The sequence below is a fragment of the Odocoileus virginianus genome, chromosome 20 (genome assembly GCF_023699985.2).
Source record: "Odocoileus virginianus isolate 20LAN1187 ecotype Illinois chromosome 20, Ovbor_1.2, whole genome shotgun sequence".
NCBI lineage: Eukaryota > Metazoa > Chordata > Mammalia > Artiodactyla > Cervidae > Odocoileus > Odocoileus virginianus.
In genome coordinates, this window is record NC_069693.1 from 55427580 (window position 1) to 55448036 (window position 20457).

The 20457-nt window shown below is 41.9% G+C and overlaps 1 pseudogene; it reads right to left on the minus strand.

Annotated features, from left to right (window-relative positions):
* Positions 1 to 1122: 1122 nt before the first annotated feature.
* LOC110148477 (cone cGMP-specific 3',5'-cyclic phosphodiesterase subunit alpha' pseudogene) lies at positions 1123 to 3031 on the minus strand (annotated as a pseudogene).
* Between the last annotated feature and the right edge of the window lie 17426 nt (positions 3032 to 20457).

Below are 20457 nucleotides of genomic sequence, written 5' to 3' on the forward strand. Positions count from 1 at the left end.
TCGGTGGGTCATGCTCTCTTTCTCCCACGTCCTTTCCTTGGCCCCAAACGCCCTCCTGCCTTGCTGCTTTCCTCCGCTCCTTCACAGTGTGGTGCCAGGTGAGCCTTCCTAGTTCCCCTCATAAGTTCCTCTCATCTGCTCCCACCAGTAAACTATGCATAGATTTATTCTTGCTCTTTCTCTGTAATTCTAATTGTTGGTTTACTTACTGCTTTCTATACTAGATTGTAAATTCTAATTTACAACTTGTAGGGGGAAAGCATCTTTAAAGGGAAAAGTTTGTTGGAGGTGGGCAGGAGTCTTTAATAGGAACAGTAAGAGAATATGTGCTTATTTTGAATTATTTCTTTTTTAAATTTAATTTTATTTAAAAAGTTTTATTGGAGTATAGTTGATTTGTCATGTTGTGTTAGTTTCCGGTGTGCAGTAAAGCGATTCAGTTATGCATATACATATATGCGCTCTATTTTAGATTATTTTCCTGTATAGATCATTATAGCATATTGAGTAGAGTTCCCTGTGCTATACAGTAGGTCCTCATTAGTTCTCTCTCTATAGTAGTGTGTATATGGAGTCTTGATCTCTCAATTTATCCCTACCTCCATTACCACCCTGGTAACCCTAAGTTTGTTTTTTATTAATCTGTGACTGCATTTCTGTTTTGTAAATAAGTTCATTCGTACCCCCTCCCCCTTTCTTTTTTAAAGATTCCACGTATAAGCAATGAAAGTGAAAGTTGCTCAGTTGTGTCTGACTCTTTGCGGCCCCATGGATTATACAATCCATGGAATTCTCCAGGCCAGAACACTGGAGTGGGTAGCCTTTCCCTTCTCCGGGGGATCTTCCCAACTAAGGGATCGAACCCAGGTCCCCTGCATTGCAGGCAGATTCTTTACCGTCTGAGCCACCAGGGAAGCCATATATAAGTGATATTATGTGGTATTTGTCTCTGTCTGACTTACTTCACTCAGTGTAACAGTCTAGGTCCATCTGTGTTACTGCAAATGGCATTATTTTTTAATTACTATTTATTTATCCCTCTATAATGAAGAGTCTGGCTCCATTTTTTTTTTCAGGATTATATTATTTTTAATTTAAAACAAATTGGCACCAAAAATGCACTTATCTTTGTCTTATTTTGCACTTTTTTTGAACTTTATTTTACCCTCATGGCTTTCAGGCTAGCCGTGTATTTTCTTATGCTAGTCACAGGATAGCTTTCCTGAAGAGTCTCTGTTAGTTGATGGTTTGATGAATGAAATTTGCTGATGTTCTTTTTTAATGTTTTCTTCAAATGTAGAAACAATATTTGTAATTTAGACCAGTTGGATTGTCTTACAACATTAGACATGTTTTGGACTTCTTGTCATCACCACCACCTCCTGAATCTTCTACAGCTTTTTCAGTCGTATTTCCTTCTTCCTGCTTTTTCATCTCTTCAATTACCTTCATCTTTTCATCATACTCATCAGCTAGGGATTTCCATTCCACTCTGTTGTTTTGAAGACCATTCAGCATAGGTGTGATTTCTTTGTGAAACCGTGAGAACTCCTTATATACAAAAGTACAGACAAAGTCAATAAATCCAACTTGAAGTTTAGGTAGTTCATCTTTTTTGTTTCTGTCCATCATAGGAATGGGTTGTTGCTGCAGCACTGTTCTCTCCAGATCTCCTTGTTCCCAAAATTCATTTGCAACCAGGAGTGCTACCTGACTTTGTACCTCCCAGGGCTTGGTTATAGCTGACAGATCACACGCAGTCATCATCATTGCCATGATAATCTCTTTTTTGGTTGGATCAATGGTTACATATTTGATGGCCTCTTCTTCAGTTTCCATTTTTTCACAGGCATCAACAATTTTTTGAAACATGGTTCTCTTCGTGAAATATAAAGCCAGGTCAGTTGCTATTATTGCAACTTCAAACAAATGAATAACTGTTTCATACTGGCGTTTATTTAGGTTCTGGAAGATGTTTAAACTCTCATCCTGCAGGAGCGTCTTACTGTACTCCAGGTGGTGCCTCTCCAAGATGGAAGAGCCGTGAAGCCTTGCTAGCGGAGAAGTAGACTTCATCTGATACAAATTATTGGTGCCTCTGTGGTCAATGTCATGGCAGAAGGCAGCAGCAAGCATGGCAAAGGCTTCAAGGTCTGTGTAGTATTTCTTCAGTCTTCCTGTCATCAGCAAAGTGAACATGGTCTGCCCCACATTAAACCCGTGTCTCCAGTTGTGGTACGTGACGGCCTGGTACCCCTTCCTCACCATGTACATCCATCTGGTGAGAACCTCTACGGGTACTTTGAATTTCTCCACCACATTTATTTCAAAAAACAGCCGAAGTCCACACTTAATCAGTTCGTGCTCTGTGATGGGCAAGTCGCTGAAGCGGAATTCATACAGGTCTGCGGTCCGTGGGTCCGGCCGGTCCTCTTTCAAAATTGTGACAAGCTGTTTTTCTTCACAGTCTTCAATTACATCTATATTTAACTTCTCTTTAAATTTCAAAATAGACTTGATTTCATCAGGCGTAGCTTTGGTGTGGTTCATGAGCATTTCTTGGGCTATATCCTTTCTGTTCTCCAGCTTATTCATTTTCTCATAGGTGTCAGTATTTAAAAGAGACCATCCAAGAAACTGTGAGAGTCTCAGCAATGTGCTCATCATATTCATCAAAAGGCTTTCCATCCTTCCTGTTGTAAAATGTAGCTACACCCACGATGTCTTCTTTTTTGTTGACAATAGGCAGGGACAAGACATTTTTAATGACCCAACCAGTTTCATCTACAGGTCCTTTCTGAAACGTGAAGTATTCATCGGCTGGGGCGTTCAGCATGTTGCAGATAAATCCATTTTCAGCAATGTATGTTGGCAACCCACTAACGAGAGTCCAGTGGTCCGTGGGAGGTGTTGGAATGACTTTGATCTCTTCTTTTCCATGTAAAATGTAATCGATGATTTTATAAAAGATGACTTCCCCTTCCAGCACTCTGAATGGGTGCCTAAGAAGCAGGATTCGATGAATACGTTGTCAAAGCTGGAAGGGACTTGAGAACTAGTCTGCTTTCTGCCATCTGATGTCTTTGGACTGGCTCCATTTTTGATGTTTGACTATTGATAGCTCTTCATCCCCATCACTCTTATCTCTCCTTTGTCCCACATTCGGGAATTGTGTTCAGAAAGTGCAGGGTTTTCCTTCCATGCGGCAGCATGAAGTTCAAACAGTGCCAGTGCTGGCTCACCTGTGTCATTCCCCTACCTCAATATCAACACAGAGCCAAGACAGGCTTTCTTCTCCTCTTTCGAGGAATCCTTAGCCATGCTTTGAACCCATGCAGCTCTCCACATAGAACTTCATTTTGTGAGTAATAAATATGTCCATGCCTTGTTGGTGAGTTTGTGGTGTCATCAGTCTTGGCATCTGAACCAAATTTTGGTTGAGAGCCTCCATTTACTTGTGAGGTGGGAACCACAGTACTTCTTCCTGGCCCCAAGCATGAGCCTCCAGACCCAATGAATCTGATATTTTATGCACACAATACTCACATAATATTTATTGCATGAAGTGAAGTGAAGTCGCTCAGTCATGTCCAACTCTTTGCGACGCCTTGGACTGTAGCCCACCAGGCTCTTCTGTCCATGGGATTTTCCAGGCAAGAGTACTGGAGTGGGTTGTCATTTCCTTCTCCAGGAGATCTTCCCAACCCAGGGACTGAACCCGGGTCTCCCGTGTAGGCAGACGCTTCACCCTCTGAGCCACTGCTGCTGCTAAGTCGCTTCAGTCGTGTCTGACTCTGTGCGACCCCACAGACGGCAGCCCACCAGTCTCTCCCTTCCCTGGTATTCTCCAGGCAAGAGCACTGGAGTGGGTTGCCATTGCCTTCTCCAGGAGATCTTCCCAACCCAGGGATTGAACCCTGGTCTCCCACATTGTAGGCAGACGCTCTACCGTCTGAGCCACTAGGGAAGTCAATTTATTGCATGGATAGAGGTAAAAGGATGGATCCCAAAGCACTCCAGCATGCAGGCTCCTGCTTTCAGACAAAAAGATGATGAGAGGAGATGAGGGAACAACAGCGAGCACTGAGAAACCACCAAGGAAATGCATCAGTCAGTTCTGTTCAGTCGCTCAGTCGTGTCCGACTCTTTGCGACCCCATGAATTGCAGCATGCCAGGCCTCCCTGCCCATCACCAACTCCGGAGTTTACTCAAACTCATGTCCATTGAGTTGGTGATGCCATCCAGCCTCTCATCCTCTGCTGTCCCCTTCTCCTCCTGCCTTCAGTCTTCACCAGCATCAGGGTCTTCTCAAATGAGTCAGTTCTTCACATCAGGTGGTGAAAGTATTGGAGTTTCAACTTCAACATCAGTCCTTCCAAAGATATTCAGGACTGATTTCCTTTAGGATGGACTGGTTGGATCTCCTTGCAGTACAAGGGACTCTCAAGGGTCATCTCCAACACCACAGTTCAAAAGCATCAATTCTTCAGCACTCGACTTTCTTTATAGTCCAACTCTCACATCCATACATGACCACTGGAAAAACCATAGCCTTGACTAGATGGACCTTTGTTGGCAAAGCAATGTCTTTGCTTTTTAATATGCTGTCTAGATTGGTCATAATTTTTTTCCCAAGGAGCAAGTCTTTTAATTTCATGGCTGCAGTCACCATCTACAGTGAGTTTTGGAGCCCCCCCCAAAATAAAGTCTGTCACTGTTTCCATTGTTTCCCCATCTATTTGGCATGAAGTGATGGGACCAGATGCCATGGTCTTAGTTTTCTGAATATTGAGTTTTAAGGCAGCTTTTTCACTCTCACTTTCATCAAGAGGCTGTTTCGTTCTTCTTCGCTTTCTTCCATAAGGGTGGTGTCATCTGGATATCTGAGGTTATTGATGTTTCTCCTGGCAATCTTGCCAGCTTGTGCATCATCCAGCCCAGCGTATCTCAAGGAAATGTATAAATGTGAGCTATTCTTTGGGCCTCGCTGGTGGCTCAGATGGTAAAGAATCTGCCTGCAGTGTGGGTGATCTGGGTTTGGTCTCTGGGTAGGAAAGCTTCCCTGGAGAAGGGAATGGCACCCCACTCCAGTATTCTTGCCTGGAGAATTCTTACTGCATCACATGTGCTTGCTTCTCACTGAGTGTATTGTGGATGTCTACAACAGGTGTTTATGCATTTCACAGTATGTAGTAGTTTGGTCCAAACAAAATTGTGGTTTCAGACAGTGAATTTTAAATCATTATAACTGGGCTCAAACACATCTTAGTCAAAATAGGAACCATTGCAATCAACACATTTTTGCCAATGAGAAATAGCTTGGTTTATTCTTGTAGCATAAAAATCCGTGTTTCAGGACTTGACGAACTCTTGGAAATCATTTTCTTCCTCTTGCTGGTTGTGGAAGCGTTTTCCCTGCATAAAGTTGTTCAAGATGCTTGAAGAAGTGGTAGTCAGTTGGCAAGAGGTCATGTGGCTCAGTTGGTAAAGAATCGGCCTGCAGTGCGGGAGACCTGGGTTTGATCCCTGGGTTGGGAAGATCCCTTGGAGAAGGCTACCCATGCCAGTATTCTGGCCTAGAGAATTCCATGGACTATATAGTCCATGGAGTTGTAAAGAGTTGAACATGACTGAATGGCTTTCACTCACTCACTCACTCAGGTGAATATGGTGGATGAAGCAAAACTTTGTAGCCCAATTTGTCCAACTTTTGAAGTGTTGTTGTGTAACATGTGTTCTGGCGTTGTCATGGAGAAGAATTGAGCCCTTTCTGTTGACCAATGCCAGCTACTGGCGTTTGCAGTTTTCAGTGCCAGTCACTGAGCTGGTCATTGCTGGTTGTTGTATAAAATCCACTTTCCATCACATATTATGATCCAATCAAGAAATGGTTCATTGTTGCTGAGTAGAGTAAGAGAAAATGACACTTCAAAATGATGATTTTTTTGATTGTCAGTCAGTTCATGAGACACCCACATTTGAGCTTTTTTGCCTTTCCAATTTGCTTCAAATGCCGAATGACCATAGAATGGTTGATGCTGAGTTTTTTTGGCAACTTATCGTGTAGTTGTAAGAGGATCAGCTTTGATGGTGCTCTCAGTTGATCATTGCCAACTTCCAGTGACCGGCCACTGTGCTCCTCATCTTCAAGGCTGTTGTCTCCTTTGCAAAATTTATTGAAACACCACTGCACTGGATGTCCGTTAGCAGTTCCAGGGCCAGATGTGTTGTTGATATTGTGAGTTGTCTCTGTTGCTTTATGGCCCATTTTGAACTCAGATAAGAAGATCGCTTGAATTTGCTTTTTTCTAACATCATTTCCATAGTCTAAAATGAATATAAAATAAACAGCAAGTAATAAGTCATTAGGAAAAAACAGTGAGAAATGCACATTAAAATTATGTATCACATAACCACATTTAAGAATGTATTCCAATATCAAACAGCAAATTTCTTTTTTTTTTTTCAAACAGCAAATTTCAACAGTGCAAAACCTGCAGTTACTTCTTGCATCTGATGAATGTGTTTGAGGTCATTCTTTTTGCCACAAATGTCGTATGACCAGTGGGATATCTTCCATGAAGCTGTGTTTGGTGAGAACTCCACACTGCCCCAGGGCTTGTTTCCTGGCTCTGCTGACTTCCACGGATGACTCAGGTGGGCAAGGCTTCAGTCTGATAAGGTCACTCCCCGGAAACATGCATGGTCGGGTCACATCAGTCTGTCCAGGTCCTGTGCTCTGTGGAAGGTGTAGGGTTGGAGGCTGGATGTTAAATCCAAGACCCCTTGTTTGAATGATGGTATCATTAAAAGTCCAAGTCTTCCTCTTTGGGAATTTTCAAGGTCAGGGTGGCCCAGCCCTTAAGGACCCAACAAAGTGATGAATCCTGCATTTCAAGCCAAATTGTGTCAGTTAGTGACTAAAAGAACAAGAAGCCTCTTACTCAGTAGCTAATCCTGATTCAAGCACTTTGAAAATAGCTCTAATGAAAATCACACCAGGAAAAGGACAGCAGATGTCTGTTAGCAAAACAAAGTATAATGAAACCCTTTCCTTTACGCTTTTATAAGGACCCAAATCACAGGCTATCGAAGCGACTTTATAGAATATCATTTTTTTCCTTCCTTTCTTTTAAAAAAAGTGACTAACCCATTGATGTAACAACACAAAGGAAATGTCAAAAATAGAAAATGTGTCTTACAATACAATTCTTCTCAATATGCATTACTACCATTCAAGACTTGTTCCAGTGATTGTATATTTTTAAGTAGGTATAAATCTTTTATGTTATAATTCATTTTAATGGATCAGATATTTTTTCCTTTTGGAGGCACAGTTTTTGATATCATTTTAAAATAACTGCACTACAATACATGTTGTTAATTGCCTTTTCCAAAATTATATCCCTCTGGTTGGATGTTTAAAACTTTTCCAGTGTCTTCTATCATAATTTCACGTAGCAATGGTTTTGTTCAAGTGTAGAGCCCATCTATCTCTGTTGAACCTTTTATAGAAGCACGGTGTGCTTCTCTTAACTGTGTCTTTATATTATCTTCTTTATAAATAGGTGTATGAAACTAAGATTTTAAAAACAGTGGTAGTGATGTGGCTGAAATGCCTTTTGATCAGATGGTAGAGCTGGATTTAGTTCAGTGTAATGTTTCTAACTCAGAACAAGCATAGCGGAGCTGTTCTGTGCTCTTTAGTACTTGAGCACTTTGGTATTAAGCAGTACAGCAAACTAGGTCATTATTCCCTAATGCCGAAGAGCTCCTTTTCCTTGGTAAAGGCTTATTTGGAAAAGAAATTTCATTAGCTTCTGCAGCTCACAAATACTCTATTCAAGGGAACAAACATACTATGATGGCTTTACTTGAAATAAATCTTACCAGAAAACCAAAGAAAATGTTAATTTATTAAAACAATGATATTGAAAACAAACACAGCTTTGGTTTTTTTTCCTGAGGACGTTGACATTTTAATGGAGGTGATGGACAAGTAGAGAGGAAATTAAAATGTAGTGAGTTGTTAGGTCAGTCCTAACGAGACCTGCCTTTTTTGTGATCAAAAATAATCTCTGAAATTATTATGATCATGGGAGGGAAGCTGTTAGGAAGTGTGAAAGACTTTGAAATGAGCAAAAGTAATAAATGGGTGTCCTTTCTAGTATACCTTTCCAAGTTATATGTGTCTTTCATTGGCTTTGAGCTAATTTACAGCTCTCTTAAGTTGTGGAAAACTGATAATAATGCAAGTGATTATTGTCCATAAAATATAAATAATTTTTTTCTGGTGCCATACTTGTCTTGGGGCTGTTCACTAGTTTTATAACTATTTGTAAACTCATTTCAGTATTCCTGACTGCCTCTATATGCATACATGCATACTCTGTCATGTTCAACACTTTGTGAGCCCAGGGACTGTAGCTCGCCAGGCCCCTCTGTCCATGGGATTTCCCAGGCAAGAATACTGGAGTGGGTTTCCATTTCCTTCTCCAGGGGATCTTCCTGACCCAGCGATCAAACCTGCGTCTACTCTGGCTACTGCGTTGGCAGGCAGATTCTTTACCACTGCACCACCTGGGAACATAATTCTTCTAACAAATCTTAATTTCTTACCGGTTCCCTCATTAACTAATGAATTAAGGAAATTCTTTTGCAAGTGTTCATTTTACATTTGTATGATGGTCATGATTTTAACTTTTTTTTGCCAAAGAAATATCTTCTAACACTAGGGTACACTAGCTGCTTAGTATTTCTCTTATACAACCTTTAGTAAAGGCCACACTTGGCATATCATAGGCTTTCTAACAAGACTGACTTTCAGTGACATAATTTTGCAATTATCCAGCCTAATTCCAGTCTACGAAGATTTATTGATCACTTGCTCCATACACACAGAGCAGTAATCAATAAGATACACCTGGGTGCCATAGAGTCCACATGGGTACAATTATAACTCCAGGCCTGACTGTGCTGTGTGTTATGTTATGTGTAATAATAGAATCCTGCGCAAAAGGCCTTGAGAGGAAGCAGTGAATTCCAATGAGGTGGGATGTGCTGTGCTTAACTTAGATGGCAGTATTTGAGTTGAGTCTTGTAGGGTAATAAGTACGGTTTTTACTGATGGAAAGAAGAGGAAAGGGCACATATTCTGGAAGTCAGTGGGAAATGGAAAGGCATTTTGTCTGGACAGTCACTCGTGTAGATGGGTGTGGGTGGGGATAACTTAGGGGTAGAGAGGAGATGTGAAATTTGGAACAGGACCAAATTATGAAAGCTTTGAGTGTCAAGCTTTGGAAATCAGGGCTAAATTCTAGAGCAGTTAAGACCTATGACAGGTTTTTGTGCAGTGAGTGATGCTGTGAAATCTTTATAGAGGGGAGATGACTGGCTTGTGGCATCTTGAAATATCCCAACTGCTAAACTTGGAAGAGATTTGTAATACAACCTGTATGTGTGGGTTATTTTCACCCCCGATAGCCGACAGTACACTAGACAAAACTGTCCTGGATCGTTTTTGCCCACTTCACTCTTTTACCTATATTCCTGATGCGCTTCACCATTGTGAACTTTATATTTTTGAGATTATTCTTTTTTTAAAAAAAAATTATTGAATTTTGTTACATTATTTGTTACAGTATTGCTTCTCTTTTATGTTTTGGTCTTTTGGCCAGGAGGCTTGCAGGATCTTAGTCCTCAACCAGGGGTCAGAGCTGCACCCCTCGTGTTGGAGGGTGAAGTCAACCACTGGACCACCAGGGAAGTTCCACTTCACTGTAGTTTGGGTTTGCATTTCTCTGGTATTCAGTGATGTTAAGCATTGTTTTATGTGTTCGTTGGACATCTGTATGTCTTCTTTGGAGAAATGTTTCTTTAGGTCTTGTGCCCATTTTTTGAATGGGTCTATGTTTTGTTGTTCCATGAGCTGTTTGCATCATTAGCAGATATTTTCTCCCAGTCTGTAGCTTAATAATATCTTGAGAATGTTTGCAGCTATAGTCATCAAAGATATTAACCTGTAATTTTCTTTTCTTTCTTTCTTTTTTTTTTTGGTGATATCTTTGTCTGGTTTCAGTATCAGGATAATGGTGACTTCATAGAATGTTTTTGGAAATACTCCCTCCTTCCTGTTCAGTTTTTTGGAAGAGTTTGAGAAGGATCAGAATGATCGGTATGAATTCTTCTATGTTTATTTGGTGTGTGCATATGTGCTTAGTCGTGTCTGACTTTCTGTGACCCCATTGACTGTATGTAGCCTGCCGGGCTCCTCTGTCCATTTGATTTCCCAGACAAGAATACTGGAGTGGGTTGCCATTTCCTCCTCCAAGTGATCTTTCCAACCCAGGAATTGAACCCACGTCTCCTGCATCTCCTGCATTGGCAGGCAGATTCTTTACCATCGTTCCAACTGGGAAGCCCCATTTGGTACATTTGATAGGATTTGCTTGTGATCCATCTGGTCCTGGACTTTTGTTTCTAGGAAGTTTTTTTTTTTTAATTATTATTACAAATTCTGTTTCACTTCTAGTGATTGATCTCTTCAAAATATTTGCTTTCTTTTTAAAAAACATCAGAAATTTTCCATGTAGGCACAAATAGATACACCTCCATATTTCTAGTATTATTAGTTACGTCTAGGATGGAGATGCTAGAATAATAATAATAATAATAATAATAATAATAATAGAAGTATTATTACATACTTCTAGGACCCCGATGCTGGGTAAGACTGAAGGCAGGAGGAGAAGGTGATGACAGAGGATGAGATGATTGGAAGGCATTACTGACTCAATGGATGAGTTTGAGCAAGTTCTAGGAGTTGGTGATGGACAGGGAGGCAGGCATGCTGCAGTCCATGAGGTTGCAAAGAGTCAGACATGACTGAGCAACTGAACTGAGCTGAACTGAGGATGAGGATACCATAGATTTATTAACCATTGCCTTACTGAGATGCACTTTGTTGTTCAGTTGCTCAGTCATGTCTGACTTGTCATGACACCATGGACTGTAGCATGCCAGGCTTCCTTGTTCATCACCATCTACTGGAGCTTGCTCAAATTCATGTCCATTGAGTCAGTGATGCCATCCAACCATCTTATCCTCTGTCGTCCCTTTCTCCTCCCACCTTCAGTCTTTCCCAGCATCAGGGTCTTTTCAAATGAGTCAGCTCTTCGCATCAGGTGGCCAAAGTATTGGAGCTTCAGTATCAGTCCTTCCAATGAATATTCACGATTGATTTCCTTTAGGATTGACTGCAGTCCCTTGCAGTCCAAGGGACTCTCATGAGCCTTCTCCAGCACCACAGTTCAGAAGCATCAATTCCTCAGCATTCAGCCTTCTTTATGGTCCAACTCTCACATCCTTAAATGACTACTGGAAAAGCCATAGCTTTGACTAGGTGGACGTTTGTTGGTAACATAATGTCTCTGCATTTTAATACACGGTCTAGGTTTGTCACAGATTTTCTTCCAAGAAACAAGTGTGTTTTAATTTCATGGCTGTAGTCACCATTTGCAGTGATTTTGGAGCCCAAGAAAATAAAGTCTGTCACTGTTTCAATTGTTTCCTCATCTATTTGCCATGAAGTGATGGGGTTGGATGCTATCTTCATTTTTTGAATGTTGAGTTTTAAGTTTTTTTCACTTAAGCTTTTTTTTCACTTTTTTCATTTTTTTTCACTGTGTTTCACTTTCATCAAGAGGCTGTTTAATTCTTCTTCACTTTCTGGTGTAAGAATGGTATTATCTGCATATTTGTGGTTATTGATATTTCTTGTGGCAGTCTTGATTCCATTTTGTGCTTCATCCAACCTGGCATTTCCCATGATGAACTCTGCATATAAGTTAAATAAGCAGCATGACAATATACAGCCTTGACGTATTCCTTTCCCTATTTGGAACCAGTCTGTTGTTCATGTCCGGTTCTAACTGTTTCTTCTTGACGTGCATACAGGTTTTGGTGGTCTGGTATTCCCCATCTCTTTAAGAATTTTCTGTAGTTTGTTGTGATCCACACAGTCAAAGGCTTTATTAAGCATAGTCAATGAAGCAGAAGTAGATGTTTTTCTGTAATTCTCTTGCTCTTTCTGTGATCCAGTGGATGTTGGCCATTTGATCTCTGATTCTTCTGCCTTTTCTAAATTTAGCTTGAACATCTGGAAGTTCTTGGTTCATGTACTGTTGAAGCCTGGCTTGGAGACTTTTGAATATTACTTTGCTAGCATGTGAAATGAGTGCAGTTGTGTGGTAGTCTGAACATTCTTTGGCATTAAAGTGTTTGCTAATTATTTGCTAGTGCTTATAACATTGTATGTGAGTATCCTTTAATATACAGCATTATGCAAAAAATCCTATATGCATTTTTATAGGATAAACTCATAGAAGCAGAATTGCTCTTGAGAGTGGAAAATAAAGGGGTATATGTGCCCATAAAATAGATGGGAAGAATGAAGAGAAATGAGGAATTGAGAAGACAAGAATTAACTGGGGATTAATCAAAATAGAGAGGAAATTTACAGTGAAATATAGGCTGTGATTTAAACTAGGTTTGGAGAATAATGAAGAGGGATTTGGGAATGTCATGGGATTTGTCCTGAATATTTGAATAGCAGCTTGTTTCATGGGCACTAAGGCTGTTTTCAGAAACAAATTCTCTGTGGGATATTGTATACCAGGGCCTGGAGACGATGATGACAATTCACGGGAGGTTTTGCATGGTGATGGGGTTCCTGAGGACAGTGGCAGTTGGCAGAGTATGACTTTCCTGGGAGGGAGGACTTACAACAGGGGCCCTCCCTGGGAGTAAAGAACACTGGCTCAAGGGTGACATTGCTGGAACCACAGAGGGCAAAATGTCAGAGCCTGCTTTGCAGCTGGTAGCAACTGGGAGGCACCCCTTACAGCCTTGTGGAAATACTTGGAAAGGAGTGACTTAGAGAAAAGGTGTATCAGCACAGGTTGACTGAGCTGGTGAGATTTAAGGGGAAAGATGAGCAGCTACATCTTAAGTGCCTGTGAATGATGGTCCTCAAACTGTGGTTCTGCATTAAAATGACCTGGACCCTGCTTTTAAAAATCCCTATTCCGGGACTTCCCTGATAGTCCAGGGGTCAAGACGTCGTGCTCCCAATGCAGGGAGCAAGTTTGATCCTTGTCAGGAAACAAGATCCCCAGTGCTGCAACTCAGAGCCCAGTGCAGCTAAATAAATAAATAAATAAAAATAAATAAATATTAAAAAATTCTGATTCCTCGGCTGCTACCCAGACCAATTAAGTCAGCCTTTGATAGTGGAACTTGGCATCAGTACTTTTAAAGCTCTACAGGTGACTCTAGTGGAATTAGAAATTGCTGACAACGAGTGCCCATCAGTCACAAGGAGTTATAGAAGGTGGACTTTACCAGTAAGGCTCAGATCTGAAATCTGCCTTCAAGTTATGTAGGATTTAAGAAAGATGCTTTCCCTATGCTCTTCCACTACAATTTATTCATTCTGATCTTAGAGACCTTTGCTGACTATTAGCAGATAAGTGTATCTGTTGGTTTTAAATCTACAGTATGTTTACTGTTTTAATGATTAAAACTCCACTGAAAATTGAATAACTAGCTCCTATTAGCAGGTCTTTGTCAAATGTGCTTTTCCTTGGGTTGACTTTCTTGGACTTGGCACTTCCCTGTAACATTGTGGAGATTAAGGGTAAAACGTTGGCATTTTGCACAGGGTGGCTTTGTCTCTGTAAAATTCATTGTCTGATGTGGGGGAGCTACCTTGTATTCACCTGTAATTATTTCTTGTAATTAGGGCTGCCCCCACATGTAATAATACTCTCTCTCCCGTGAGACCCTAGAGAATACATTTAAGGGTAAGGATCATTTAATTCTTCCCCACTGAACTGATCCCTTGTCCAAGTGTTCCAGTCTGTACTGAAAAAGTGCTGTGTGGGGTTAGTCCCTAGAAGAGTCTATGTTCTGTCACTTTCCAATTACATATTTCTATAAAGATTTTTCCTTTAATTTAAGAAAAATATATCCAGTGGCAGGTAAGGAAGGGGAAAATGAGGGATTGATTTAGGTTGGACTCTTTAGGAAGCACACTGAGTTTATTAAATAGGGTGCTTAATAAGGAGCGATCTCGGGACCAATACTTATTGAAGGGAGGGGAAAAATAAGGAGGTAGAGAATTTGAGCGGCCCTCCAGACCCAGCAATACTGAACCCCTGGGGAGCTTCAGGGCTAGAATGGCCATTCAGAGTGGTCTGGAGTTGTGTACAGATGGCCAGGCCTTTATACTTCTCTGTCTGTCGGCCATTGGATATAGGCCACCCCGGGAAGGAGCGTGACCTTGGATGTTGCAGCTCTGCCACTGGTCAGTCGCTGAAGGCAATGGCACTCTCTGCCCATGGCAGCGAGCCCTCCCTTGCGGGGATCTGGACAGTGTATTTCTGGATCCAGCAAAAGGGAAAGAAATCTGTGCCTGGGTAGCCAGAGTGGAAATTTTTATATCTTCAGATACCCTCCACAAGTCAGTGCTGTGACCTTGGAGGAGGTGGGTTGATAAGGGAGTGTGATGTATGAGCACGCGCGCAGGCAGGAAGCAGGGAGGCTGTGTCCAGCCACGTGTGCCCAGCAGGCACCACACCCTTACAAAGCCGGAAGTCAGCTGCTGATGGGGGTGGGGAGCGGTCCTAACGGGGCAGAGAGCAGAAACTTAGCACTTTCTAATACCTATTTGGTGTTCATCAAGAATGGAGTGATTGAGGGGCTTCTCTGGTGCCCCCCAGAGGTTAGCAGTCAACCTTCCAGTGCAGGGGATGTGGGTTTGATCCCTGGTGGAGGAACTAAGATCCCACATGCCGCTGGGCAACTACTGAGCCCGTGGGCCACAACTGGAGAGCCTGAGTGCTGCAATGGATACCTCACACAACCAAATAAATAAATATTGTAAAAAATACAGTGATTGGACAACTTTAAATAGAACAGGATACAAGCCAGATACTCCCTTTAAGTGACTGGACTTCTTGCTCAATGGGCGGGGGCACACTTGGCAGGATTTTTCTTTTGTTGTTCCCTAACAAATAATAGCATCTTTTGCAATATGCAAACCATGATTAGGTGAAAAGTGATACACGCCCAGGCCCCACAGACCTCCGCTTCTTCACCTTCAGCACCATCGATCCAATCCCAGCTGCCATGGAGGATTTGCAGCTCAGTGGCTGTGTCTGTCGATACAAAAGCCCAAGTCATTTTGCCACTGACACGTGTTCCTTGTTCTCCCTTCCTTGGGCCAGGAGGACAGGTGGGTGAGAAAACTGACCACGGAGCAGCCGCTGATTTATACTTCCTTTCTGGATCAGGGGATTCATATTGATTAGTTGGATGAATGAGTCTGTCCCTTTGTTTCAAATGATTAGAGTGAGTGTCTGCCCTTGGAATATATCACAGCTCCACTGTGACATAAGGAATAAGATCTGCTGTGTTTTTTGTAAATCTCAGTGCCTTTCCCATACTTATGAAATAACACCTGTCGATGATACTTAACCTGGTTATGGAGAAATAGGTCTTTCTGGAGTTCTGAAGAGTGTGTGCGCCATAGGGACATCGCAAAGTGTCAGGTTCTCTCCTCAGGCTCTTTCAGTATTTATACTGAATTTGTCATCAAGGTGGTTGATGGCATATTTGTTAACTCATCTGAATTCAGTTTTTTTCTTGCCATTCTGTTGTGGGATTTCATAATTGATCAGTGCTTATCCAAATAACTTAGGCCTGGTTTTCTTATCTGCAAGACTTCATTACCTACTGAGAAAACAACCACCATGGAGTGAACTTGTGTTTTAATGGAATATTTGTCTTTTAACATTTGTAATTAACATGTTTACAAAAGTGTGTTTAACACTTTCTATTTTCCAGGAATTGTCTAGGTGGGGTGACTGTTTATATGGAGAATATGATTTGCTCTTGGTCTCTTTGGTTCATGTAGACTTTTGAAGGAAACGATAGTCTTCTTTTACAAAATTGTCTTCAGTCCTAAATTGGTAGAAATGAATTGATTTGTGGAGCTCAGGTTTGCCTTCCTGCATTCTTCCCTTGTTTTCTCTCTAGAGGACCTCAAAACAAGCATTTATCCTTCTCAACCAGGCAGGCCTTCAAATACTGAACTTAATTTTAATGTTTTCCTCTGATTTTCTCTTACCCTGATGGATAGTTTGTGTTTCCTTCAACCATTTTTCCCTCTCTTTTTAAAAGACATATTTGGGAGATTCCTTTTTATTTAAGTATTACTTTGGGCCCTGCTGGGTCTTCGTTGCTGTGCAGGCTTCTCTCCAGTTGTGGCGAGTGGGGGTACTCTCTAGTTGCAGTGTGCGGGCTTCTCACTGGGGAGCACGAGCTCTTGGCGCGTGGACTTCAGTAGTGGCAGCTCCTGGGCTCTAGCGCACGGGCTTAGTAGTTGTGGGGCATGGGCTTGCTTGCTCCTTGGCATGTGAGATCTTCCTGGATAAGGGATCGAACCTGTGTCTTCTACATTGGCAAGCACATTCTTTACCACTGAGCCACCAGGGGAGCCCCAAACATTCATGGTTCAGAAGTGCCTGGAACCCTCCCTACTCCATCAGCAGGAGTTTATCACTTCCTTTCTGTGTTCCAGGGAAATTAGGCACCTCAGTGGTGGCATTAATCATGTGATTTGTAATTATCTTACCTCCCCTTCCAGCAGTGCTCCAAGCCCTTTGTTGCCCAGTGACCTGGAGACATTTCTAATCAGTCGGACCTCCCTAGATCAGGAAATTCATACACGGACAGGGTGAGGGAACAAGGGATGTGGTGAAGGAAGAGCGAAGAGTAGTTAATGAAAAAACTTTGGGGAAGGACCATCATTTTTTGCAGTGCTAGCTGGAGTCAGCTTCCCTCATACAAAGTTGTCTCTGAGGGAAAAAAATACATACTGCAAACATGATAACGTCTTTTTTTTAAAAATTTTTTTTTCCGTTTATTTTTATTAGTTGGAGGCTAATTACTTTACATCATTGCAGTGGTTTTTGTCATACATTGAAATGAATTAGCCATGGATTTACATGTTTCCCTATCCCGGTCCCCCCTCCCACCTCCCTCTCCACCCGATCCCTCTGGGTCTTCCCACTTATCACAGTTCAAATGATATTTTTTTTTCTCAATACTTAAGACTGGGCTTTAAGTTATATTCTTAGAAACTCTCCTAGATGTGCATGGGATGTCCCTAAATCCCCACAGATATTTCCAATGCAGACATAAATAATCATGTTGATTCTTCATAATCATAACTACATAATATATCCTTATGAATTTCACAAACTCAGTTCATAGGGCAGCCTGTGCTATAACCTGCCTTTGCCCCACGGGATCCCCTGAGTCCAGAGGACCACTTACAAAGATTTTGCTCCTCTTACTCTTATTATTCACATGTAACTCTATCCTATCTTGCATTTAACTTTTGATGTAGGGAAAAAATTTTGACATGAATTTTGACTTTTAAATATGTGGCATGTTCTTTTAAAATAACCAGGAGGCTATAAATTTATAGATCCCTGCAGTTGCCGTCTGATGAATTTCTCGAAGAGTGTGAGTGCCAGGCTTCCTGTCTTCTGCTGTTCTTGGCATCTTCACCCTATAACGTCCTACTAGATCATTCTCTTTTCCTTTATCTGCAACGTTATGTTCAGTCATAGCCGGTGACTGTTATCAGTGTTAAGTAAAAACTAGTGCTGAATCTTTAGTAGGTAAAATAAAGCATAAAGAGGGTTGAGAAGAAGGTGAAGCAATGAGCAAAATACAGATGAGGGCGACTTGCTGAGCCCTGACAATTAAAGATATGAGGACTGATGAAGTAAGAATTTACAGGGCTGCCTGTTCCCTCAGAGTCCCTGCAGAACTTCTGTAACAGGGAGTTCTGCCCTGAGCAAGTCTCTCTGATGATGCCTGAAGTCTCCAGTGGGCTTCCCCACATGTCCACATTCTCTAAGACTCTTCCTGCTACACTTGCAGCAACTGACTTCTCAGACCCTCTTTGCATAGTTGGTACTCTCCCTGAAACCTGTCCAGGTTAAAACCCAGGATACCCCCATAGTCTGCCCTAGAAGCTGCTAGTGGGACTTCCCTTGTGGTCCAGTGGTTAAGACTTAGTGCTTTCAATGTGGGGAACCTGGGTTCAATCCCTGATCAGGGAACTAGGTCCCAAATGCTGCAACTTAAAGAGCCTGTGTGCCAAAAGGACCCAGCACAGCCAAATAAATGAAAAATAACATTCCCTGGTGTCTCAGATGGTAAAGAATCTGCCTGCCATGCAAGAGACCTGGGTCAGGATGATCCCCTGGAGAACGAAATGGCAACCCACTCCAGTATTCTTGCCAGGAGAATCCCATGGAGGGAGGAGCCTACAGGCTACAGTCCATAGGGTCACAGAGAGTCGGACCCAACTGAGTGACTATCACTAACTAATGTAAAATAAATGAAAAGATATTTTAAAAATGAAGATGGTAATAATTTTCCTCTGCCTGTCTCTTCAGACATCTCCTAGATTGCACCAGCTAATTGCCAGAGTCTTTGAGGTTACTATTACTGTCTGCTATGGTACACTTGACTTTACTGTTTTTTTCTGGGTCATAAAGAGGCTCTGAGTTAGTCTCTGCAGTATGGTTAGTGTGACCCCAGGCGTCCTGCGTTTTGGCAGGGTCAAGTCATGGCATTTGGGGCAGTCCAAGTTTCTTTATCTTTCTGAGACTGCAGTGCATGTTGGCCCACTCAGAAGTGAGCTGTCTTAGGCATGGGGTATATTCAGGTACATATACCTGAATACTTAGAGGGAAAACCACAAGGAACTCTGGTTTTGTACCAGCCAATAATATGAACGGGTGAAATGAATCCAGACTCTTAAGAAATTAAACTGGCAAGTGTAGGGACAGCTTGTGAGGTGCCAGACTTGGCTTAAAAGTGCTGGGAGGAGTGTGATTGATAGTCCTTGGCCATCACTGTGCTTATGACCTATACCATGAGATCAGCCATGAGCAAGAAAAGCAACGGAACACGTTAGAACAGTGGTGGCCAGAAGAAGGCACTAGGCAGGGAGAGAGATGCTCAAGAGTCATGAGCCGTCTCCATTGGTCTGATATAACTCTGATTTATGAAATACTGCTTATCTGTAGGAGAGAGCTTTTGCAATTTGGGTGATGAATGACTGGACTTTGTGATATTACAAATGTGAGTTTTCAAAGCACCGAATCATTAATAGATTGCTTTCATGAGAAACACATTTTCCTATGGAAACAGATTCTAAAAATGGTGGCTGGGCCTCCAGAAGTCAATTTAACTCAGAACTGAAATATAGAGATGTTATTACAGATTTCCATTCTATAAACGAGGACTTAGCATTCCACACACCAAGTCACCTGGCTGCAGTCTTATTTTCTAGGTGATATCTCTGTTCCATTATGTACCAGCCTTGGCAACTTCTCTTTTTTACTTCACAACCCTGAAACAGTATATTGTTTTCTTTTTAGACCATGAGAGGGTGTCTTCCCTCTCCTCCCCTTTTCCAGTATCTGAGCAATATGAGTGGAATCCCTCCCTTCCCCAGCCCCAACCTGTCAAACACATGCTCTGTTTCTGGAGGTAGTGGGTTAAAATGGTGCCAGTGGAAACAGTGAAAGAGGTTCTGTGGGTTAGAAAAGAGCTGGAAAGTGTAGTTCAGAGGGAAGGTTGGAGTTAAGAGGATGGGCTTAGCTTCAGTAGTAAGACAACTGTTTGCATTGAGGGTGAGCTGAAAAATAAAGCTGCATGTGATGGTGACATGTTTCAATGATAGATAGATAAAAGCTGTGGCTGCCTATGGTTTACCATCCAGATGCCTCAAAAAAGTTGGAATATCCCTCCAGACTTACATATCTCTTCTATATTTCTAAATCATTTAAAAAAGTAATCATTCTACTGTCTACTACACTTGTGTGGCTTAATTGGATTCAACTGGGCAGTTGTTCGGTAGTTCCGGTTTGGATTTCCCATGCAATTGTGGCCACATGGAAGCTGAGGCTGGATTCCTCTAGAGCATTGATTGATATTCTAGGACAACAAGGCCTATTGACAGACTTTATATGGTTTGTCTGCCCTTCCTGTCTGTAGCATCTCTGCATGGGTTTTCCATGTTATCTCTCCAGCAGAACATCTTGACTTCTTATACGATGGCTTGCGTGCATGCTCAGTTGCTTAGTTGTGTCTGACTCTTTGCGATCCCATGGACCGTAGCCCACCAGGCTCCTCTGTCCATGGGATTCTCCAGGCAAAAATACTGGAGTGGGTTGCCATTTCCCCACCCAGGGATCGAACACACATCTCTTATGTCTCCTGCATTGGCAGGTGGGTTCTTTATTGCTAGCACACCTGGGAAGCCACTATATATGATGGCCTGGGTTTCCCAAAAGCACCAGAGGAAG